The following is a 26013-nucleotide window of genomic DNA, read 5'->3' as shown; positions in this document are numbered from 1 at the left end:
AGAGCTATTATTTATGTTCTGATTTATGTCTTTTATTTGCTTTTGATGGACTGACAATGAATTGTTAACTCTTAATGTTACTACGGTCTTTATATATATATTACTTTTTTATTTCTAGTAGTGTTTTTCTTGTTGCATTTTGATACTATATTATTTACCTATAATAGTGGATCTGCCAATAGTGGATTATGCCTTCAGTTTATATAATGCCTTTTATCAATCAAAAATGACCTTACTTTAACATTTTCTACCATATGTTTGACTTTGGCTAACGTTAGTATTGTTATTTTTGCTTTATATGAAGAGTTTAATTCTTTACTGCTATATTTTTTGCATATTTATGATCAGCTTTCCAAATCATACCAGGGATATTTTTCTTTTATTTTAATGAATTTTCTCCTGGCATAATCTAACTCATTATTCACTAAAGAACAAAAATGCTACCATAAGTGCAAGCTTATTAAATGTTTCCCCTGATTTTCACATGCTGTGTTATTAAACATGCCTTATCTAAATATATCTAGACCGTTATGCTAATTTCAGCACTTTTCCAACTGTTTTCCTTTCAAAAGTCTTCTTTTTGATTTTGATTAATTAAAGATTAATGTTGGGAGGAAACTGTTAAATTAAAATCACTTACTAATAGAAGGATTTTGGTTCTTTGACTATTTTATTCTCAGTCTTGAAATAAAATAGCCTTAATGACAAGAATTCTTGCTGTTTTCTTTTCACCCATGTATGAAAAATGATCATTTTGGAAGCTAAAGAACACTTAGTCCTTTGAAATAAAAATAAGTAAGCATGCAGGGAAGGAGAGAGGTGCCCTAGACAAACAAGAGGATTAGAATGGGAGTTAACTGCTCTTTCTACCCCATCTGCTTTCCAAATGTGGATCACTCCTTGAGGTCTGCATGAAACAAAAAACATGGGCAAGGGCAGAGGCTCATTCTTGGTTAGAAAACCTTTATTACACTTGTCAGCAATAGCTGCAATCATGCTGACCACTGAAACAGACTTTTTATTTTCCTTATTCCCAGGTTGTGATTATACAAGGAGCTTTCTTCTTTTTAAATCTGAGATCAACAGTAATTTAATTTCTGGGTTCCAAATCAATAACTTTCTTTCTGTCTTTCCTTTCTCCAACTAAATCAGAAGAAAAATGATATAGATCTTGTCTAACCAATTTATTTATGGAAGATTTTCTTCTCTGTACACAGTCTATGCTTTGGTTTAATTTTTAATGGGTTTCGTGTTCACTGAAAGAAGCTTCTTCAAGTGAACCAGAGGTTAAACATGAAGTCGAGAGAGCATTGACTCATTCTAATATTTCATCTCTTTCTAGTACATAGATCTTTACTTTTGACCTTCAGTCTCTTTTACCATACTAGTCTTAGCTCAGCCAGAAGATAGTTATAGAGGGATGATTTTCCTAACGGTCATAAAGGAAATTGTTGTTTTAGAAAAATCTACATTTAAAAAATTGACTAGTTTTTCTTCTATTCCTTATACTCTAACTGGTTAAAAACCACCGTTTTAGATCCTTGTCCTAAGATTTCTTTCTTTGCCTGCTGTTTTTTTGTGTTGTTATTGTTACATTTTCTTATTTTAGTTTCAGTAGCTTCTAATTACCTACAGTTGATTGTTTCTTGGGGATCTGCCAGAGATGAACAATGGATAAAGGAAAATATTCCTATTATTAGCAAAGCTCTATGTATGTGTACACTGGGGTCACAAAATGATAAAATGAGCTTCAAAGAACAGACACAAGTTGCACATAAAATGAGACAGTGGCAAAAAACAATAACTTTGCTCTCAAGTGCCACCAAAACGTAGTTGGAAGGGTAGAATCAACAAGATCATAGAGTCTAAAGTCATGCACGGATTTCAGCACATGTGTTACTTTATCTTATTTGTTCATCTAATTCTACCAATTACTGTGGTCCAATCAGATGATTATACCTAACAGAATGGAAAATTCTATTTTAATTTTGCATTTATAGAGTAAATGAAATGATGGCATAAGTCTTTTTTGGATTACTAACTTGGCTGATGTGTGGATAGGGCAGTCCCTTTGAGAGCCTCAGGTCCCCAGATTGCTCTTGCTATAGAATCAGGACTTTCTACTGTTTTATAGAGGATTTTCCCTTTCCATAATATTCACTTCTCTAAATTTCAATTTTAAAATAAGCATGTATACATTTTTGTACATTTCTGGAAGTAATCATATTTTACATGTTTTAAATATGACTGTATATTGAACAATTAATGTATATGAATTATTAGTATAAACAGAAAAACAGATTTTTAGAGAGAGGAACTCATCATGAGAGAGTAGTATTTTAGATTAACACACGCTTCTTAATTTTTTTTAACCATCTGTTACTTCTTCCTTCTTTTGTGGAACCCACATTTAGAAAAAGTCTGGACATTATCAGATAATGAAGTATTTTCCCATTTTTTTAAATTAATTTTACACGTATGAATCAGAAGTTCTGGCAAGCCTGAGATACTAGAATTAAACTGCAATAATTTCAGCCAATTGCAAGAAAGTCACATGACACGTTATTGGTCAATAATGTTTGTTAAATTAGATGTCAGGGTAGAAAAGTAATGAATCGTTAATAGAAACAGTGTTAGTTTAAGTTTACTTAATGTAAAGAACCATTCTATCCAAGCAGCTATTTTAATTTAAACAATACTCTTATTTCAATTTAATGCTAGTTCTAAGTCCACAAACTATCAGCAGCCACTTGGATTTTTCTAAGAGCTAAAGACACAATGTCTTTCCCACTTATTTTTCCACACGTAGCTGTGTACTGCTTTGTGATAATTCGTGTTTGTTTCTACACATGTGCATGTCTTGTCTTCCTAAGAAGATTCATCTGTTCGTTTGTGCAATGTATCCTTTCGTCCATCCAAAAATCTTTCAGTGGTGGGCCTGGTGTTAAGCATAGAGGAGTAAGTAGAAAAGACACAGCCTTTTCCTCAAGGGACTCAGAGTTTAGAAGAGCTCTTGGTCCCTGTAATACAGTAAATCAGCTCACAGTTACCATGGAAATAAAGGAAAAGCATTGCAGAAATTGGCTTGCATAAAGTTAGCAACTTTAACATGACAGCATTTTATTTATCTTTCCTTCTCCAGACTTGTTCCCATAAGTAGTTAAGATAAAAATGAGATTAAACAGAAACATTGAGTATCCCTAATTTGAGCCTATTGAAGAGTAGATCATTAAAAAAAAAAAAAAAAAAGAGTCAGATTCTGGTAAACATTAAACAGATTAGTTTAGTAAGCTGCCTTGTACTTGGGTAAATAATTAACATTTCTTTTTAGATTTCCAGAAAGAAATGTCAAAGCTCCTTTTGCAATTGGAAGAAATCAGTCTTCAGCGGGGAAAGTGCCTTTTTAAAGTAAAACACTGCATGTATTTGAATGAGGAGGGGGCATCATTAAACATAATACAGATTGATCAGAGACTTGTGCTTTTCAGTCCAGCCTCATTAACTACGCATTTGTGTCCAGAAGAATGACATGAGTGCCAAGGTTTAACTGAGGGCACAAAAGGAATACCAAGTTCCCCTTAAGATAGCAAGTTCCAAGGTAATTTCAGTTCATTGTCAAAAACACAAGAGTGGCATTCTTTCATTCCGCACTCTCCTTACCTGTCTTAACTTCTCAACGTTGTGAATTTGCTTTATTCACTTGCTCTTTTATGCCAGCCTAAACGGTTTTATTCAGGGAGGTATATATATTTATAATACATATAAATAGAAATTAATATAAGCATACAGATAATTACATATTTCAATATATTTAAAAATTTAAATGACAACCTGTCTTTTCGATAAGCAGATTGCTCCAAATTTCCACCATTATGACCTTATCTAGACCTGGAAACTAATAACAGTAAAATACTTTTTTGCAAGGCATTTTATGCTCAGTATGTAACATGGGCTTTTCTCACTTAACCGTCCCAACTACTCTGTGTGGTTTGAGGCAGTATATCCTCATTTACAGATAAGAAACTTGAGACCAGCCCAAGGTTTTAGAGGGACTATAAGATAGTGCTATGATTTGAAAACCATTGCCATTGCTCACTTTAGCTGACAATAAGTGAAAGACAACCCTTTGTTAGTTTTGTACGTTACAGGTGTGCCTAACCCTTTGGCACTTCGCTACTGCTTTCTTTACCAAGTTACCCTTTCTGGCTAGGATGCTATGTCCTTCTAATCCTCCACCTGGCTAAATTTCTTACTAATTTTTCAAGTCTCAGCTCAGGACTACTTCTCTAAAGAAGGCATCTGTGGCAAACAAACTGGGCTGATTTCTTCCATAACATCCTGCACATAGCTCTTTCTTAAATACTTTAAACTCTGTGAAAATTTGGACAATGACTTGTTCACAGTTGGTCAGCTCCTAATGTGGACCTGCCATGAATTAAATATTTGTTGAATGAATGCATGAATGAGTTCACTACATATCAGATTGTTCTGAATTGTGTTAGAATGCCATGTTGGGCATGCAAAGTATTGCAGCAAGGGATAAAGGAGCAAAAATATCCTAAACAAAGAACAGGGATAGCTGACCCGTGAGGCATACTAGTTTGAGGAGATCAAACGTACGCATAGAAAAAGTATCTATCTAGAAAGCAGAACAAGGACAAGTGAGACAAATTAAACATCAAAATGCTGAGAGCATGAAGAGTAAAACAGAGACTAGAGGAATAAGAAGTTAAACTGGAGGTATTTCCTGGATCAAGTTTTTAATCCCCAAGTTTCCCTTTCTGATACACCTAGGTGTTTTGGAACTAATGTCAACCATAGTTCAATTGTGTTCTTAAACCATAATGCAGCCACAGTGGACTGAATATTTTTTTAGTAGTATGTAAATGACTCTATAAATATGCTAAACATTAGTTCACTAACTACTTATTTTTCCACTTCATTAGAGAAGAAAATTACCCCATTCACAGAATGTTTCATTTCCTTGTCCACAGAGCCGATCACTAAAGCATAGGTGTTGCTGACATGGCAATTTATTTCAGGGCAATAAGAGGAAAGACACATAGCACATTATCTAAATTATTAAATCTTACAAAATCAAGGTATTGGTCTGGAGTAGGGTGGAATCTTCTCTCAACCTGTTAGGAAGAAATAGTGTTAAGATTTTTATACCATGACATTATGGGAAGGTGCCAGGCTGGGCTCGGTCTTCCCTATCTTCCTGTCTTGACCTTACTCAGTGATGAAGAGATTGGGCAAAGTGATCTCTAAAGTTACCTTCTCTTCAGTTAAGAGCTAGTTTGGAGGTGGATAAATGGTACATTCATTGGAGTTTGCCAGTTACCAACTGTGTAACTCCGGTATGTTTCTCAACTTCTGTAAACCCTGCTTTCCTCATCTGTAAATTGAGGTTAATAATAGGAAAATGCTCATGGGGTGTGGTAAGTCTTAGATGAGATAACGCTTATAAAGTGTTATACATTTATTGGCTGATAAATATTCTTTTATTATTTTTAGTAGTTTTGTGGCAAAAGATGTTCAAAGTTTCAGGTATTTAAAGTTTTGTGTGTGAATTTCATTTATTTACATGCTCTTTCCTATTATTCCAGTGGAAGAGAAGCGGTTACTTTAAAAATAGAGTTTAGTCAATGACAGTAGGAGGCACATGTGGTCTAATTGCTATATAAACCCTATAATGTTATTTTTTTTTGCTGAGACCCCAATTAACTTCAGTTGAATACCTGTGAAGTATGAGTCTCTGCTAATTCTGGATAGAATAATTGGATATGTCACAAAGTATGTTGTTGAATAAATCATGTTTACTTCCAACGATTCAAAGACCTGGCAGCACACTGTCATAAAAATGGGCAGGCATGTTGTTACTTTGCTTGTAAGGTGATTCTAAGATCTTGGCCATTTGCTTTGAATGGAAAACTGGAGACACCCTCATTAATTAATGTGTGGATTTTGTTGCTTTGCTAAATTATCTTTACCATGATTGATGATTTTTCATTGTGTCTATAGCTTCTTTGTAACTTCCACTTTTTCCCCTGGAGATGGTGGTTTTTATTTTTATTTTATGTTATTTTATTTTGCATTAGTGATCTTATGCTGCAAATGAGACTCTTCCAGGAGCCAATCATCTGTGGTTTTGGCAAAGGCAGCCCGTGATTCTGAGACAATTTCATAGATAGAATTAGTTTACAGATTGTTTATTCCAGGTGATGATTTCCTAAACAGGGTATAAGACATGAAATCCTGCACAAAGTAGATAACCAATGTCACTTGGTTGCTATTTAGTATTAATGTCTAAGTATGTCAGGGGTTGGAACTACTATTATGGAAATTCCTTCTGCATACAAGATGCTTTATGCATGTTTCTTTTTATCCACAACTACAAGGCTGGCTAGTTAGGCTGTGTATGTTTTTGTACTGAAGTGCAAAGTAGTTACGATAGCTTACCCAATACCACACAGGTACATAATTGAGCAAGGATCTGAACCCAGATTAATGTTATTCCAGAATATATGGTGTTTCCAATATAACACAATGGCAAATTTTGTGTGCTCATGAATAGGCATTCTGCTATATGCATGCTTTTTAAAATAACTCTACAAAATAGCAATTATTATTCCTCAATGCAAAAAGGAAGGGAAACACTGAAAGGTAAAAAGGGATATTTAATTCAAAAGCAGTTAGAAGTTTCAAAGTGAATCAAATAATGCAGATTCAGGGAGAGGATTTTCAGTCATTCATTGGGTAACTGCCATTCATTTACTGGTAATTGTATGATGCAGCCCTACTCTGTGCCAAGCAATGAACTAGGTTCTGGGGGTACCATAAAGAGCAAAAGCTGGAATGGTCCCTGTACTCAAATTTCTTGCAGTCTTATTAAGGAGACGTATTAATAAAATAAATTTAAGATAAAATAATTACACGTTTTAATGGAAAAATATAGGGGCCTATGAAGATTATGATAAGGGGATATGGACTCATTTGCTGCAAGAGAACAAATTTAAAGTAATGAAATCCCAAAAGGATTTTACATATTATGTACATATGAATATTCAGATTTGTAATGATGATGTCATGATGATAAATTCATATAACTGAGCTTATGTTTTTTTAATAATTATAGTTACACAAAAGTATTTTCCTAATTTCGCTTGTGGTTTTATTAGAATGGGATTATGGGAATTTTTTTCTCTTTTTGTTTTCCATTTTAAAAACATGTATTTGGGGCTTCCCTGGTGGCGAAGTGGTTGAGAGTCCGCCTGCCGATGCAGGGGACACGGGTTCGTGCCCCAGTCCGGGAAGATCCCACATGCCGCGGAGCGGCTGGGCCCGTGAGCCATGGCCGCTGAGCCTGTGCGTCTGGAGCCTGTGCTCCTCAACGGGAGAGGCCGCAACAGTGAGAGGCCCGCGTACCACAAAACAAACAAACAAACAAAACAAAAAACAAAAAAATCCATGTATTTGGGAACCCTCCTGCATTGTTGGTGGGAATGTAAATTGATACAACCACTATGGAAAACAGTATGGAGGTTCCTTAAAAAACTAAAAATAGAACTAGCATACGACCCAGCAATCCCACTACTGGACATATACCCCAAGAAAACCATAATTCAAAAAGACACATGCACCCCAATGTTCATTGCAGCACTATTTACAATAGCCAGGACATGGAAGCAACCTAAGTGTCCATCAACAGATGAATGGATAAAGAAGATGTGGCACATATATACAATGGAATATTACTCAGTCATAAAAAGAAATGAAATTGAGTTATTTGTAGTGAGGTGGATGGACCTAGAGTCTGTCATCCAGAGTGAAGTAAGTCAGAAAGAGAAGAACAAATACCTTATGCTAAAGCATATATATGGAATCTAAAAAAGAAATAACAAATGGTTGCAGAGCAAGAATAAAGAGGTAGACATAGAGAATGGACTTGAGGACATGGGGTGGGAGGGGGAGGCTGGGGCGAAGTGAGAGTAGCATCGACATATATACACTACCGAATGTAAAATAGTTTGCTGGTGGGAAGCAGCAGCACAGCACAGGGAGATCAGCTCCATGGTTTGCGATGACCTAGAGGGGTGGGATAGGGAAGATGGGAGGGAGGCTCAAGAGGGAGGGGATATGGGGACATGTGTGTGCATATGGCTGATTCGCTTTGCTGTGCAACAGAAACTAACACAGTATTGTGAAGCAATTATACTCCAATAAAGATCTACTAAAAATGTACTTGATTACATTATTTTTTAAAAAGGGAAGCAAAATGATTTCACATATTAACATATTTTCTAAGAATTCTGACTAAATCTTGGGAAACACTGTGGGGGGGGTGTGTGTCTGTGTGTCTGTGTGTGTGTGTGCTGGGTAGTAAGATTTTTTTTTTCCTTATTTTTGGCCACTAAATGGACTTTGTACTACTGATATGCCTCATCTTCAGTTTTGGAGGTGGGGGACTACAGCTGTAACTCAGCCTCTGTGATCTCATTTCCTGGTTTCTGGCTCATAGATTTGATTAAAAGGAAAATTGAAAATGTATCAATCCTTGAATTAATGCCTACAAGATTAGGTCAAGGCTATGGAACTCAGACTTCTAAGGTACTAGCTCATTTCTACTTCTGTTAAGCTTGAATGCAAAATGGAAATGAAAATTATTTTGTCAATCAAATATTTGCAATCCTATCAATCCAGGATCAGAAGCAATTTTGTGTTAGGAGACATTTTCAGTGATATATCTTAAATCAGATTGGTAGATAGGCAGATAGATAGATAGACAGATAGGTAGGGAATTTATATATGTATTATGCATATTTATATATGTATGTATTTTACATATATACATATACACACATACAGAGCCATACATATATATTTATAGTAAGCATAGTATATTTTTAAAGTTTTTCTTGAATGACATCAATCTTACTTAAAATATATTTTAGAAAAGTAATACTTGTAACATGTTTACTATAGGAATTTTAACAATGCAGACAAGAAAAAGAAAAAAATAATAATCATCCATAATTCTATCACCTATCACACAAACATAAACCATGTTTTTATTTTTGTACATGGCCTTCCACTGCTTCTATATAAATATAGATTTTAATACATACACATATTTATGCCCAATAAATAAATACACATATGCTTATCTTATAACTGTAAGATAATATTTTATGAATTTATTTTCTTATAATGATATCTTAGTATCTTTAAATAGCTGTGTAACATTCTGTTATGCCAACATCTTTATTGATCAATTGATCTCTTAGTGTAGGACATTCAAGTGGTTTCAGCTGTTTTGCTATTGTATACAATGCCATGATAAATGTCCTTACATGGAAATTTTGAAAATGGAGCTTTGATGTACCTGCATAAATAGGTTAAGAAACTTCATGGCTAGAAAATAAACACTGTTTTCCACCTCTCCGTCCTTCCCTCTTTCCATATATGCGTCCAATTCATCCTCAAAATGACTTCTCATGCAACTTAAAAAATATGCTGAATTATTTTAATCTGCAGTGATGATGAGATCTTAAGTGGAAATCACATAGCTATTGACCATCTGATTTGGTGGTGTATTTTCTTTTCTCTTTATGCTTCTTCAGGGTATAAACTGAGGTAAAAAAATACAAATGAATTAATGCTGATTTGTTCTTGAACGTTCCATGACTGCCTTGAAATTACTATGAATACACTTGAATATTGCAAAATGAAGATAGCAAGTAAAATGACTGAGACTTACAGAATGTTACCGTTACTGGAGTTGTAATTATAAAGGCTTTATGAATGCTAGGTTCATCTCTCCTCCATCAAGTCTACATTTTCTTCTGTCTCTGTCATACTTAATAGACCAGCATTACTGACTGAAAAATGATAGAGTTACTTTTCTGTTGTTTTTTTATGACTGTAGATATAAACCTATAGTAAATTGCTCAATCTGAAAACACAACACTGAGGGAGAAAACCAAAGTAAGGTTTTGTTTTTTTTTTTTAATGTGTGTGACATTAAAGAATGGGAAGTTGGTTAGCAGGAGCTCTGTCCCATTTTGTTTACACATCTCTAATGGGGTTAATACATAGGGCCAGTGCAAATGAGTGTTCTGTAGCTAAATAATGATAGCCCGCAGCAAGAGAAACAGGGAGCTGATGTCCTGACATTTATTTTCAAAATTGCTGAACATATTCCAGGCACATTTTGCCGGTCCTACTGACAAAAGTCCTTCTGTTAACCATGTAGAATGAAATTCTTCTCATCATGACATAACTGAGGATTCACCTTAAAACACTTTGAAAAATAAAGACCTTTTCAAATTCAGATTGACTTTCTGTCTCTCTCGGTTTTTACTTGATGAAGACACTGAGCTCGAAGTGAATGTAGTTCTGAATTTTACTGAGTAAAAAAGTTGGAGAGCTAAAAGGCCTTTTAGTGACTGCTGCTGTGTAGATTGTTTTTAAGATATTTAAAATTTTATAACAAAATAAATACATGAAGAAGGGGTTATTTTATTGATTTTTTCATGAGACAATGTGTAGTATTTTTTAATGAGACATAATATTTAATATTTTATACTGATAAAAAAGTATCAATTGACAGTGAGGGTTATTTTTTTTAAATGGTCGCTGATTTTAGGCCTAAATAATTGACCTTTTAGCTTAGCACAGCTGATAAAAGTTTCAAGAGTGAACTAGTGTAAAAGTTTTTCTGGAGGAGATAACTTGGGGTGTGTGTGTGGGGATATAGAAGTGTCAGGTAAAGTACGCTTGAGAAGGTCAAGGGCCAGTGCACTGGGCTGAGAGCCAAAGAGACTCAGGGAAGGGCTTGGTGTTAGGAAAATCACATCATCAGATTGTGAGGAGGGTGGACTGAAGGTGAGTGAGCTTGGGAAGAAAGATAAATTAAGGAGCAATTTTTTACCTAGAGTGAGTAGGTGAGTAAAATAATCAAGGGTCTTACAATGGCTGAGAAAAGAAGTAGAAAAGACTGAGGACTACTTAGTATAATTCTTTAAAATAAAAATAATGAGAAACAGGATTTGGGGGAGCTTAAATGTTTATATAAAATCGATATCTGACCCAAATAATTTGGGGGCACTGTGTAGAATGCAGACCTAATCTACACTGTCATTTTTTTTATCATATAGCAAAAGACCTTTTTGATGCTTCCGTTTTTTTAGTTTACCTGTAACTCCTTACATTCTTGAAATTTAGACTGGAATTTGGATGATGTAATCCATCAACTTGCGACAAGATGGAGAAATTAATTACATGTGTATTCTAGGACGCTTTCTAACATACTATTTTACCATTTACTTTCAATATAATTTTAAGATATTTAATTTATATTATCTAGTGAGCCATATGTCTTTACCAGAAGAAAAAAATACAAAATTAAAATAAGAAATGTAATTTTACAACACCAAATTTCATTTTTTTTTCTGAATTGATTGTGGTGATTTATTATCTTAGTATTATTTACATTAAAAGGTGCGTATAATTGCTTCTATATGTTTTTGTCCCTTTGAATTAATTTCAAAGCATAGTCTTTTCCTAAAAAAGAACAGATGTGAATCTGGACCTAGATCTAGATATGTCTTTGGCGATTTCTGTGTTTGGGCCCCTCCTTCCTAATATCTAGCACAGAGCAGTGTCTTTGGGAAAGCATCATGCTTGACAACTTCCATGATGATATCATCCCGCCTCTGAAAACCTTTATGGGAAAAAAAAGTCCTTGAAGACAACTCATGAGCTTGGAAAATAAAAGAGACTGAGCCACTTAAATAATGAAGCAAAGTCATCCTCTGCTTCCTTAGAAAATGTTTTATTACTCTGAAAGGAACTTTGGAATTGAATCAAAAAATGAATGCCAGCCCCTCCCAGCCTAGAAGTTGTGTTTAGATTACTAAAAGGATGTGTCTAGTGTTAGTGAAATTAAAATGGGGAATATGCAGTGGTATTTCAATTTAAAATCTATATAAGCTTCCATATGTAAGTCATACATCAATATATATTTGCATATCTTTAAAACTTTGTCTATTACTTATTACCAGAGTAATAAGACATTAAAAAGTGATCCAGCCTCAATAACCATGGAAGAATCAGATGCAGATTTTAGTATGAAATGATTTGTGTCTGCATTCTCAAAGATCTATTTTCAACATTTTCCCCCTTATATAGTCAAAAAAGGAAGTCTAACTTGAAAATTATGTTAGAATACTGTATAAAATCACACTAATATTATAAATGTAGCTGTTCATTTCTAACTCTGCTACTTTTGACATATCATTGCAGTTAATTTTTTATCAGAAATATGCATGGAAAATAAAAGAAAGTCTATTTTAAGTTTCCTATGTTTATGTAAAGAAGTGGCTTCATTGAAAAATACTCCAGATAGACACTAAAATTCATGTTCTTGGGGAGAAAAACTCCAGCTACTTGGAGAACCATTTATTTTCCCAGTTGCTCCTTCTTTTTTTCCCTTTTGTTTCCAACTAATTGTTGCTATAGTCTCAATCACTCTTGTATCTTACTTTTGCTTTGAAAATTAGCTCTAGATACATTCCAAAGCAGCTCTACACTCAATAATCATTAACAAATGTTACCCTGGCCTGACCCTTCTGGTCAGACAGCCACCAAGAGATAAATGTTTTATGAGGCTTCACCTTTAAGAGATTACTTCCGCCCTCCAGGCTCTCTCTAACTCTGTAGTCCTTCTTTTCCTACAAACCTATGTCTTTCTTTGCATTCTCAAATCAAATGATTTATGTAGATTTGAAGGTTTTCCAAACTTCGGTATCACCACAGCCCTGATACGGTAATTCTCTATTGCTTATCACCGATCTCTTAAACTTAAATTTAAAATATGGATTTGAAATGTTTCCCAACACAGCAGCAAGCTGGAAAAGGATATGTACCAGGAATGAATTTTATTCACCCAAATTCCCCAGGCATGTTTTGTGAACCTCAATTATGTATGAACTTTTCTCTTCCACTAAATTGACCACAGGTCAGATGTTTTAAAATTTTTCTTCAGTATGTCCATTGCAGTGCTTTGCACAAATTAGATGCTCAACACAACTTGGTTCTCATTGTTGCTGCTGGTGATAGTTTTCCTCTTAACCTTAGCTATTTATCAGATGATTACATGGTTGTCTAACTGGTTTCCTGGCTTCTAGGCTTTTTCTCTTCCAATTCATCTCACAGAGCAATACCAGTTGGAGAACTCTACTAATTATACTGTTCTGTTGCTCAAAAGCCCCTCCATTCCTGGTAGGATTTCACCTGAATATTCACTTTCTTTCTTAGACTTTAGTGGATTGCTTGCGTAGTTTTTCTTAGATATAATTAAGAATAAAAGCTATTTTTATTTTGAAAAGATAAAAATATTCAAAGGAATGAACATTTGCTCTAATGAAAGACTTCTGAATGTAATAGCATTTTTGGTTCTGAAATGAATGCTGGTCCCTGCACTTGAATCTGTTGCTGCAAGTGACCAAACTTACATATCAGTCATTGTGGAGAGGGAGAGATACATACATAAACACACATAAATATACATACAGAAAATCTATATGCTTCCCATCTTCTTGTATTTTATTTTATATTTGAACATTTATTCTTTAATTTTCAATAAATGGTTTATACACGTATACCTATATATCTATGACTGGAGATGGAGGTCTAGAATGCTATGTACCAAAATGGTGAGTAGTTGTTTCTGTATGAGAGGGTAACAGTGTATTTGCATTTGTACATTTTTCTGAAGTGAACTTTTTCTGAACTTTAATTTCTACACAATTAGTCCCCTGTCTTTATTTAGAAAAAATTACACTGCTTCCCAACCTCCTTGCTGTAACTGATGCCCATTTATCTTCTTTTCACTGTTTTCTTCTCTCAGGGAAATCTGATCCCTCTTTCAAGACCCAGACCACATAGCCACACCCTCCCCTTCACAAATCACTCCAAATCTCTTCCTCCTTTCAATTCTGACAGCACTAATGATTTGATTGGGTGTTGATCACTGAATGACATTTTGGTTTTATTTTTTATGAGAATATGTGGCATCTCCCCATCTGGTTGGTAAGCTAATCAAAGGCAGGAATTGTCTTAGTCAAATCTCTAGTTGTATTTTTTTTTCAGACTAATAAATATTTGAGATATGAGTTGAGCACTCCTACCTGATAAAGGAAAGAAAGTAACATATGGAATACTCTAAATGAGATAAAAACATTTTATTCTCAAATTATCAAAGGGAGTAATAAACTCATATTTCATTTTTTATTTTACCCAGAACTCATAAAATTAAAAAGTCTGGGGGCTTTTTACAAATATGCATATTTAAGTACACAATGAGGTTTTAAGATTAATCACTTTAAGACATTTAAAAAAACATATCTTTAAAATAAATGATTCAAGATAGCAGGAAAGTATAAAGTATAAAAGAATTTCAAATTCATCCTGTCTAAATCCAAAGGGAAAGTAAGTTCTCTTTCTTTCTCATTGCTGCTGTAATATTGTAAGAACAAACTTTTAGGTGAGAAAGTGCTTTTAATTATCACAGGACACATTACATGTACAAAACTATTTAATTAGCCATTGAGTCAATGAGTCCCTCTAATTTTAAAGTTTGCCCTAACCTCAAGATTAGCGCAAGATTACCTCAGGATTAGCACTGAGACCTTAATCGAATTTAGTAGTTAAGAACATGGGCTTTGGTTCCAGGTAATTCTGGCTTTGAGTTTTGAACCAACCACTTAATAGTGCTCAACTTGGGCAAGTTAAATACATAATGTCTCAGAACCTTGTTTCCCTCATATATAAAATTGGCTTCAAAATATTGCCTCATAGAGTAATTATGAAAGTTAGAAAATATAAAGTATGCAAAGCACTTATCGCAGGGCCAGGAACATAGTAAATCTGCGATGAATATTATCTCTTCTTATTAATATCGCTAACCCTGTTCAAATCTAATCAACAAAGATACCCTACTGCCTCTGCACTGGGTATAATGTGGGTTTGGTGCAGTCTGCCCTCTGAGTTTGACCACTGTGTGCCTCTCCAGCCTCTTTCTTCTCCCTTGGCTTGTCTTGTCTGAGTCTTCACTCAACTACTCATTGTTTCTCCCCTTTATACCATTATACCCTCTGTCTCCTCTGCCTGGAACACCCCTCCCCTTTGACAGTCTTACTCATCCTTTAAGTCCCAATCTAAGGGTTCCTTCTCTTAAGTCATCCTACCTTGATTGTGAACCTCTTAAGAAACTGCAGCTTATATTCATCTTCGGGTTCCTGGTGCCTTGCACAGTGGCTGGCACAAGTAAATTTTAAATAAATATTGACTAATTGCAACTAAAAACACTGTCATCCTACAAGGCAATTTAGAAATCATAATCCTTCCTAAGTCCCCTGATATCCTCTAGCACCTGAACCAGACTAAGACTTAAATTTAGTAAAAAGTAGGGACTCAAATAGATTTCGGTGTGTATCCTTTGCTACCTATATAATCTTACGTTATTTAAACCAGCTGAGTTCAAACTTCTGCCTCTACAAACAGGTTATTTAAAGCTATTTTATCGGGCTGACAGAAGGGAGTAAAAGAGAGAAGTAAAGAATTTAACACCGAGCTTGGGACATTCTAAGTATTTAACAAAATGGTTGTTGTGCTGTTGCTGTTATGGTTATTGTTAGAGTCTTTTTATCATTATGATCACCAACATCTTCATCACCAAACCTTTTCATCATCAGGAGTCAGGAAATCCATTTTGAAAGGACCAGAAGTGGAAAATGTTAGTGTAAGCCATGGACTATGCCATCCCCTCTGTATAGAGATTTAAGATCCAATGAGACGCACTAAATGGAAGCCACAAAGGAATTGAGAGAGGAGGTGTGCCTTTGTCCTCCAATGTGAGAGCAATTACTAAGAGCAGGAGTTTGGAAAATTAAAGCCACAATGGAAGGTTAGTTGTCTCTCTCTCTTTTTTTTTTTTTATAGTTGTCTCTTTTGATGGGAATGATTACTTGTGAGCAACTAGTGAAAATGAGTTGGAAAGATTAGATTAGTGTAACACTTTGGAAGGTCCTGTACAGCAGGCTAAAATAATTAGAATCCTTTGAAATGATGAATCAGTCATCTAGAAAGATGATTCTATTAGTTTTCTATTGCTGCATAACAATTTGCCACTAACTTAGTAGCTTAAAACAATACCCACTTTTTATCTCACAGTTTTGCAAGACAGATGTTCAGTACAGAGCGACTGGGTTCTCTGCTCAGGGTCACAGAAGGCTGATGTCAAGGTATTGGACGGGTTGGGTGTTTATCTAGAGGATCTGGGGAAGACTATGCCTCCAAGCTCATTTGATATGTCGGCAGAATTCAGTTCCTTGCAGCTGTAGGACTGAAGTCCCATTTCCTTGCTGGCTGTTATCTGGGGTTTATCCCTGCTCCTAGAAACTACCCATATTCTTCTCACATGGCCCCGTCCAACTTCAAGGGCAGCAACAGAGCATAGGGTCCTTCTCATGCTTCAAATCGCTCTGATTTCTTATTCTGCCAGTCTGAGAAATAGCTCTGCTTTAAAGGACTCATGTAATTAGATTAGGCCCACTAGGAAAATCTCCCTATGTTACAGTCAACTGATTATTTACCTTGATTACATCTGCAGAATCCCTTTCCCCATGTTACAAGAGTAACACTAGGAGACTAAAGTCACAGGGGCCATCTGGAATTCTGTTTAGCACAAAGATCCTGGCAATGTTGTACAGGATAGTAAAGTTCCTAAATGTATAAAAATCACTCAGGAGCTCTTTTAGCCACTTGAACTAAGGGGTTAAAGGTCTAGTTAGTTAATAATAGCAGCTTGTTATGCACTGAGCCTTGTTAGCGTTTCAACTCATATTCACAAAATCCTTTTGATATAGATGCTATTGTTATTCTTATTTGACAGTTGAAGATATTGAAGTTTAATAAGGTTAGGAAATGTGCTTAAATTCACGAAGCTAGTATTTTGTAATTCTGGGATTACATCTAGACAAACTGACTCCAGAGCCCAGGCTCTGAACTCTTATCCTACCCACTCTCCCTTAGTTGAAAGGCTAGGGACCTTAAGGCCAGGGTGAAGACAATATAACAGTTGGCTCCTTGGTTCTTTCTGAATCATCTCCATGTTGCAAATTTCCATTTTCATTTACTTTATGTATTGAACCGAGACTCTGTGTTAAAACTTCTGCTGGGTACTTTTGATGAAATGTGTCCTAACTTGTTCAATTCTCATAATACTAAAAATTTCCCAATATTAGAGATAAGAACTGAGGCCTCAGTTACATATCTTGTTTCAGGTCTCAGAGCTATTGAGTAGCAGATGTAGACTTTGAACCCTAGTTCGCCAAACTCGGCAGGCTTTATATTACACCATGTGTTCAACCTCAGGGTCAGCATGTTCAAAGCACTGAGAAGCGGAAACATGCAGTAGGTGCAAGTGTGGAATCTGACACCTTAACTGCCTATATGTGAAGCCCAGTTCTGCTCCTTACTTATCTCTCTGGCCTCAGTTTCCTAATTTGTAAAAGGAGGATAGTACCTGTTTTGTGGAGACTCCAGCAAAACTTAATGGATTGTTATAGGAAAACTCTTAGAACAGGGTCTGGTATATAGTAAATACCCCAAAACAGTGAGCTATAAGAAAGATCTGGGAGAAATGCATGGTATAGACAACTATGAATTAGTTTTACCTGCTCTTTGTGTTATTTGCGTCATTAAAAGTTGATGACACCAGGGAACAGGGATTGGTTAAATGATATGGAGTAACAATATTGCCCAATGGGGCTCACTAATTAGGCTATTGGTGAGGAGAAATGAAATTTTGAGTTGAGTTTTGAAAACCTGGAGGGCATGCAGGAGTGGCAGAAGGCAAGGGGAAATCTCTGTATGTAGGTCATGTGTGAAAAGGATGATAGAAGGTGGCTTATGCTTGGGACAAATTAGGTAGACTTTCCTGCTTGGAATGGAGAAGATAGAATATCATATAGTGAGATTGCAAGGTTGAAGCGATGAATGTAGTAAAAGCAATTTATATCATTGTATTTGTTTGTTCATCCGTTTGATAAGCATTCATAAAAGACCTCCAAAATGCAAGGTGTTATCAAAAACACCAAGATGAATCATGAATATCGCTCTCAAAGAACTGATAAACTAATAGAGGAAATAAGGTGTGCCAACACTTATAATTGAAAGTAAAAAGTTGTTGCATGAGTCAAAAGTGAGGCGTGGATGAAGCTGTAACGACATTCAGAAGAGAGAGAGATTGCTTCAAACTGGGAGGAACTGGGAAAGGTTTGTGGGGTGATGGCAAATTGCAACGAATGGAATCAATGAGATGATTGAAATAGAAATTGAAAGGTGGAGAGGGGTTATGCCTTGTCACTCAAGATACGAGAGCAAACATAGGCTTTCATTAGAGAAATAATAGTGACAATGGAAGTAAAAAGCACATAGGAGAGAGATATTTGGGAATAGAATTGATAGAAATTGACAACGAAATAGCTTTTGGCACAAGGAGGAAAGAGAAGTAAAAACTAGGGTTTTGGTTTTAATGACTAGAGAGTAGAATTAGCAGAAACAGAATACAGACTGAGTACATTAGTAGGAAAAGTGATGGATTTTTATTTTGGACAAATTCTGTTTTACTATTAGATAGCCAAAATCATCTAGAATGTGATATGGCCTGGCTGAATTGATGCTGTAGGTGCCACGAGGCATGAGGAGAAGAGATGCCTCAAGAAAAGAGATGTCCCCATAGAATGTACAACACCAAGAGAGAACACTATTGTGTGGGCCTGGGATGGTAATGTGTCAGTGTAGAGTCATCAGTTGTAACAAATGGGCCACTCTGGTGGGGGATGTTGATAATGGGGGAGGCTGTGCATGGGGGGGGCAGGGGGTACGTGGGGTATCTCTATATCGTCCTCTCAATATTACTGTGACCTAAAACTACTTAAAAACAATAAAGTCTTTAAAAGAGAAGAGAGAAAAAATATTTTTTTCTAAGCAATGCATATATTTAATTATTTTAGTTTGAGGCTATCAGTTACATAATAAATTATTTTTAGATCCTGCTGAGCGTTTCTTTTTTTTTTTTTTTTTACATCTTTATTGGAGTATAATTGCTTTACAATGGTGTGTTAGTTTCTGCTTTATAACAAAGTGAATCAGTTATACATATACATATGTTCCCATATCTCTTCCCTCTTGCGTCTCCCTCCCTCCCACCCTCCCTATCGCACCCCTCCAGGTGGTCACAAAGCACCGAGCTGATCTCCCTGTGCTATGAGGCTGCTTCCCACTAGCTATCTACCTTACGTTTGGTAGTGTATACATGTCCATGCCTCTCTCTCGCTTTGTCACAGCTTACCCTTCCCCCTCCCCATTTCCTCAAATCCATTCTCTAGTAGGTCTGTGTCTTTATTCCTGTCTCACCCCTAGGTTCTTCATGACATTTCTTTTTCTTAAATTCCATATATATGTGTTAGCATATGATATTTGTCTTTCTCTTTCTGACTTACTTCACTCTGTATGACAGACTCTAGGTCTATCCACCTCATTACAAATAGCTCAATTTCGTTTCTTTTTATGGCTGAGTAATATTCCATTGTATATATGTGCCACATCTTCTTTATCCATTCATCCGACGACGGGCACTTAGGTTGTTTCCATCTCCGGGCTATTGTAAATAGAGCTGCAATGAACATTTTGGTACATGACTCTTTCTGAATTCTGGTTTCCTCAGGGTATATACCTAGTAGTGGGATTGCTGGGTCATATGGTAGTTCTATTTGTAGTTTTTTAAGGAACCTCCATACTGTTCTCCATAGTGGCTGAACCAATTCACATTCCCACCAGCAGTGCAAGAGTGTTCCCTTTTCTCCACACCCTCTCCAGCATTTATTGTTTCTAGATTTTTTGATGATGGCCATTCTGACTGGTGTGAGATGATATCTCATTGTAGTTTTGATTTGCATTTCTCTAATGATTAATGATGTTGAGCATTCTTTCATGTGTTTGTTGGCAGTCTGTATATCTTCTTTGGAGAAATGTCTATTTAGGTCTTCTGCCCATTTTTGGATTGGGTTGTTTATTTTTTTGTTATTGAGCTGCATGAGCTGCCTGTAAATTTTAGAGATTAATCCTTTGTCAGTTGATTCATTTGCAAATATTTTCTCCCATTCTGAGGGTTGTCTTTTGGTCTTGTTTATGGTTTCCTTTGCTGTGCAAAAGCTTTGAAGTTTCATTAGGTCCCATTTGTTTATTTTTGTTTTTATCTCCATTACTCTAGGAGATGGGTCAAGAAGGATCTTGCTGTGATTTATGTCATAGAGTGTTCTGCCTATGTTTTCCTCTAAGAGTTTGATAGTTTCTGGCCTTACATTTAGGTCTTTAATCCATTTTGAGCTTATTTTTGTGTATGGTGTTAGGGAGTGATCTAATCTCATACTTTTACATGTACCTGTCCAATTTTCCCAGCACCACTTATTGAAGAGGCTGTCCTTTCTCCACTGTATATTCCTGCCACCTTTATCAAAGATAAGGTGACCATATGTGCATGGGTTTATCTCTGGGCTTTCTATCCTATTCCATTGATCTATCTTTCTGTTTTTGTGCCAGTACCATACTGTCTTGATTACTGTAGCTTTGTAGTATAGTCTGAAGTCAGGCAGCCTGATTCCTCCAGCTCCATTTTTTGTTCTCAAGATTGCTTTGGCTATTCGGGGTCTTTTGTGTTTCCATACAAATTGTGAAATTTTTTGTTCTAGTTCTGTGAAAAATGCCAGTGGTAGTTTGATAGGGATTGCATTGAATCTATAGATTGCTTTGGGAAGTAGAGTCATTTTCACAATGTTGATTCTTCCAATCCAAGAACATGGTATATCTCTCCATCTGTTTGTATCATCTTTAATTTCTTTCATCAGTGTCTTATAATTTTCTTCATACAGGTCTTTTGTCTCCTTAGGTAGGTTTATTCCTAGATATTTTATTCTTTCCGTTGCAGTGGTAAATGGAAGTGTTTTCTTGATTTCACTTTCAGATTTTTCATCATTAGTGTATAGGAATGCCAGAGATTTCTGTGCATCAATTTTGTATCCTGCTACTTTACCAAATTCATTGATGAGCTCTAGCAGTTTTCTGGTAGCATCTTTAGGATTCTCTGTGTAGAGTATCATGTCATCTGCAAACAGTGACAGCTTTACTTCTTCTTTTCCAATTTGGATTCCTTTTATTTCCTTTTCTTCTCTGATTGCTGTGGCTAAAACTTCCAAAACTGTGTTGAATAAGAGTGGTGAGAGTGGGCAACCTTGTCTTGTTCCTGACCTTAGTGGAAATGCTTTCAGTTTTTCACCATTGAGGACGATGTTGGCTGTGGGCTTGTCATATATGGCCTTTATTATGTTGAGGAAAGTTCCCTCTATGCCTATGTTCTGCAGGGTTTTTATCATAAGTGGGTGTTGAATTTTGTAAAAAGCTTTTTCTGCATTTATTGAGATGATCATATGGTTTTTCTCCTTCAATTTGTTAATATGGTTAATCACATTGATAGATTTGCGTATATTGAAGAATCCTTGCATTCCTGGAATAAACCCCACTTGATCATGGTGTATGATCCTTTTAATGTGCTGTTGGATTCTGTTTGCTAGTATTTTGTTGAGGATTTTTGCATCTATGTTCATCAGTGATATTGGCCTGTAGTTTTCTTTCTTTGTGACATCCTTGTCTGGTTTTGGTATCAAGGTGATGGTGGCCTCGTAGAATGAGTTTGGGAGTGTTCCTCCCTCTGCTATATTTTGGAAGAGTTTGAGAAGGATAGGTGTTAGCTCTTCTCTAAATGTTTGATAGAATTCGCCTGTGAAGCCATCTGGTCCTGGGCTTTTGTTTGTTGGAAGATTTTTAATCACAGTTTCAATTTCAGTGTTTGTGATTGGTCTGTTCATATTTTCTATTTCTTCCTGATTCAGTCTTGGCAGTTTGTGCATTTCTAAGAATTTGTCCATTTCTTCCAGATTGTCCATTTTATTGGCATAGAGTTGCTTGTAGTAATCCCTCATGATTTTTTGTATTTCTGCAGTGTCAGTTGTTACTTCTCCTTTTTCATTTCTGATTCTATTGATTTGAGTCTTCTCCCTTTTTTTCTTGATGAGTCTGGCTAATGGTTTATCTATTTTGTTTATCTTCTCAAAGAACCAGCTTTTAGTTTTATTGATCTTTGCTATTGTTTCCTTCATTTCTTTTTCATTTATTTCTGATCTGATTTTTATGATTTCTTTCCTTCTGCTAACTCTGGGGTTTTTTTGTTCTTCTTTCTCTAATTGCTTGAGGTGCAAGGTTAGGTTGTTTATTCGAGATGTTTCCTGCTTCTTAAGGTGGGCTTGTATTGCTATAAACTTCCCTCTTAGAACTGCTTTTGCTGCATCCCATAGGTTTTGGGTCGTTGTATCTCCATTGTCATTTGTTTCTAGGTATTTTTTAATTTCCTCTTTGATTTCTTCAGTGATCACTTCGTTATTAAGTAGTGTATTGTTTAGCCTCCATGTGTTTGTATTTTTTACAGCTCTTTTCCTATAATTGATATCTAGTCTCATGGCGTTGTGGTCGGAAAAGATACTTGATACAATTTCAATTTTCTTAAATTTACCAAGGCTTGATTTGTGACCCAAGATATGATCTATCCTGGAGAATGTTCCATGAGCACTTGAGAAAAATGTGTATTCTGTTGTTTTTGGATGGAGTGTCCTATAAATATCAATTAAGTCCATCTTGTTTAATGTATCATTTAAAGCTTGTGTTTCCTTATTTATTTTCATTTTGGATGATCTGTCCATTGGTGAAAGTGGGGTGTTAAAGTCCCCTACTATGAATGTGTTACTGTCGATTTCCCCTTTTATGGCTGTTAGTATTTGCCTTATGTATTGAGGTGCTCCTATGTTGGGTGCATAAATATTTACAATTGTTATATCTTCTTCTTGGATCGATCCCTTGATCATTATGTAGTGTCCTTCTTTGTCTCTTCTAATAGTCCTTATTTTAAAGTCTATTTTGTCTGATATGAGAATTGCTACTCCAGCTTTCTTTTGATTTCCATTTGCATAAAATATCTTTTTCCATCCCCTTACTTTCAGTCTGTATGTGTCTCTAGATCTGAAGTGGGTCTCTTGTAGAGATCAAATATATGGGTCTTGTTTTTGTATCCATTCAGCCAATCTGTGTCTTTTGGTGTGAGCATTTAGTTCATTTACATTTATGGTAGTTATCGATATGTATGTTCCTATTCCCATTTTCTTAATTGTTTTGGGTTCGTTATTGTAGGTCTTTTCCTTCTCTTGTGTTTCTTGCCTAGAGAAGTTCCTTTAGCAGTTGTTGTAAAGCTGGTTTGGTGGTGCTGAACTCTCTGAGCTTTTGCTTGTCTGTAAAGGTTTTAATTTCTCCATCAAATCTGAATGAGATCCTTGCTGGGTAGAGTAATCTTAGTTGCAGGTTTTTCTCCTTCATCACTTTAAGTATGCCTGCCACTCCCTTCTGGCTTGTAGAGTTTCTGCTGAGAGATCAGCTGTTAACCTTATGGGGATTCCCTTGTGTGTTATTTGTTGTTTTTCCCTTGCTGCTTTTAATATGCTTTCTTTGTATTTAGTTTTTGACAGTTTGATTAATATGTGTCTTGGCGTATTTCTCCTTGAATTTATCCTGTATGGGACTCTCTGTGCTTCCTGGACTTGATTAACGATTTCCTTTCCCATATTAGGGAAGTTTTCAACTATAATCTCTTCAAATATTTTCTCAGTCCCTTTCTTTTTCTCTTCTTCTTCTGGAACCCCTATAATTCGAATGTTGGTGCGTTTAATGTTGTCCCAGAGGTCTCTGAGACTGTCCTCAGTTCTTTTCATTCTTTTTTCTTTATTCTGCTCTGCAGTAGTTATTTCCACTATTTTATCTTCCAGGTCACTTATCCGTTCTTCTGCCTCATTTATTCTGCTATTGATCCCATCTAGAGTATTTTTCATTTCATTTATTGTGTTGTTCATCATTGTCTGTTTCATCTTTATTTCTTCTAGGTCCTTGTTAACTGCTTCTTGCATTTTGTCCATTCTATTTCCAAGATTTTGGATCATCTTTACTATCATTATTCTGAACTCTTTTTCAGGTAGACTGCCTATTTCCTCTTCATTTGTTAGGTCTGGTGGGTTTTTATCCTGCTCCTTCATCTGCTGTGTGTTTTTCTGTCTTCTCATTTTGCTTATCTTACTGTGATTGGGTTCACCTTTTTGCAGGCTGCAAGTTCGTAGCTCCCGTTGTTTTTGATGTCTGTCTCCAGTGGCTAAGGTTGGTTCAGTGGGTTGTGTAGGCTTCCTGGTGGAGGGGACTAGTGGCTGTGTTGTGGTGTATGAGGCTAGATCTTGTCTCTCTAGTGGGCAGGTCCACGTCTGGTGGTGTGTTTTGGGGTGTCTGTGGACTTATTATGATTTTAGGCAGCCTCTCTGCTAGTGGGTGGGGTTGTGTTCCTGTTTTGCTATATGGTTGGCATAGGTTGTCCAGCACTGTAGCTTGCTGGTCGTTGAGTGAAGCTGGGTGCTGGTGTTGAGATGGAGATCTCTGGGAGATTTTCGCCGTTTGATATTATGTGGGGCTGGGAGGTCTCTTCTTGACGAGTGTTCTGAAGTTGGCTCTCCCACCTCAGAGGCAGAGTCCTGACTCCTGGCTGGAGCAGCAAGAGCCTTTCATCCACTCGGCTCAGAATAAAAGGGAGTTCCTGGTGGAGGGGACTAGTGCCTGTGTTCTGGTGGATGAGGCTGGATCTTGTCTTTCTGGTGGGCAGGGCCACGTCTGTTGGTGTGTTTTGGCATGTCTGTGGACTTGTTATTATTTTAGGCAGCCTCTCTGCTAATGGGTGAGGTTGTGTTCCTGTCTTGCTAGTTGTTTGGCATAGGGTGTCCAGCACTGTAGCTTGCTGGTGGTTGAGTGAAGCTGGGTGCTGGTGTTGAGATGGAGATCTCTGGGAGATTTTCACCATTTGGTATTATGTGGAGCTGGGAGGTCTCTTGTGGACCAGTGTCCTGAAGTTGGCTCTCCCACCTCAGAGGCACAGCACTGACTCCTGGCTGCAGCACCAAGAGCCTTTCATCCACATGGCTCAGAATAAAAGGAAGAAAAAATAGAAGGAAAGAATTAGTAGAAGTAGAAAGAAAGAAAGAAAGGAGGAAGGGAGGGAAGGAGGGAGGGAGGAAGGAAGGAAGGAGTGAAGGAAGGAGGGAAGGAAGGAGTGAAGGAAGGAGGGAAGGAAGGAAAAAAAGAAAGAACATAAAGTAAAATAAAATTATTAAAATAAAAAATAATTATTAAGAAAAAAAATTAAAACAAAACAAAACAGACGGATAGAACCCTAGGACAAATGGTGGAAGCAAAGCTATACTGACAAAATCTCTCACAGAAGCATACACATACACCCTCACAAAAAGAGGAAAAGGGGAAAAGATCATAAATCTTGCTCTCCAGCTCCACCTCCTCAATTTGGGATGATTCGTTGTCTATTCATGTATTCCACAGACGCAGGGTACATCAAGTTGATTGTGGAGCTTTAATCCTCTGCTTCTGAGGCTGCTGGGAGGGATTTCCCTTTCTCTTCTTTGTTCTCACAGCTCCCAGGGGCTCAGCTTTGGATTTGGCCCCGCCTCTTGGTGTAGGTCGCTGGAGGGCGTCTGTTCTTCTCTCAGACTGGACGGGGTTAAAGGAGCCGCTGATTTGGGAGCTCTGGCTCACTCAGGCCCGGGGGAGGGAGGGGCGTGGAGTACAGGGCGAGCCTCCGGCGGCAGACGCCAGCGTGACGTTGCACCAGCCTGAGGCGCACCGTGCCTTCTCCTGGGGGAGTTTTCCCTGGATCCCGGGACCCTGGCAGTGGCGGGCTGCACTGGCTCTCCGGAAGGGGGGTGTGGATAGTGACCTGTGCTCGCACACAGGCTTCTT

Source organism: Lipotes vexillifer, unplaced genomic scaffold (assembly GCF_000442215.2).
Source record: "Lipotes vexillifer unplaced genomic scaffold, Lipotes_vexillifer_v1.1 scaffold415, whole genome shotgun sequence".
Taxonomy (NCBI): domain Eukaryota; kingdom Metazoa; phylum Chordata; class Mammalia; order Artiodactyla; family Lipotidae; genus Lipotes; species Lipotes vexillifer.
The sequence above is the reverse complement of the archived record's forward strand: the minus strand, read 5'-3'. Positions refer to the sequence as shown.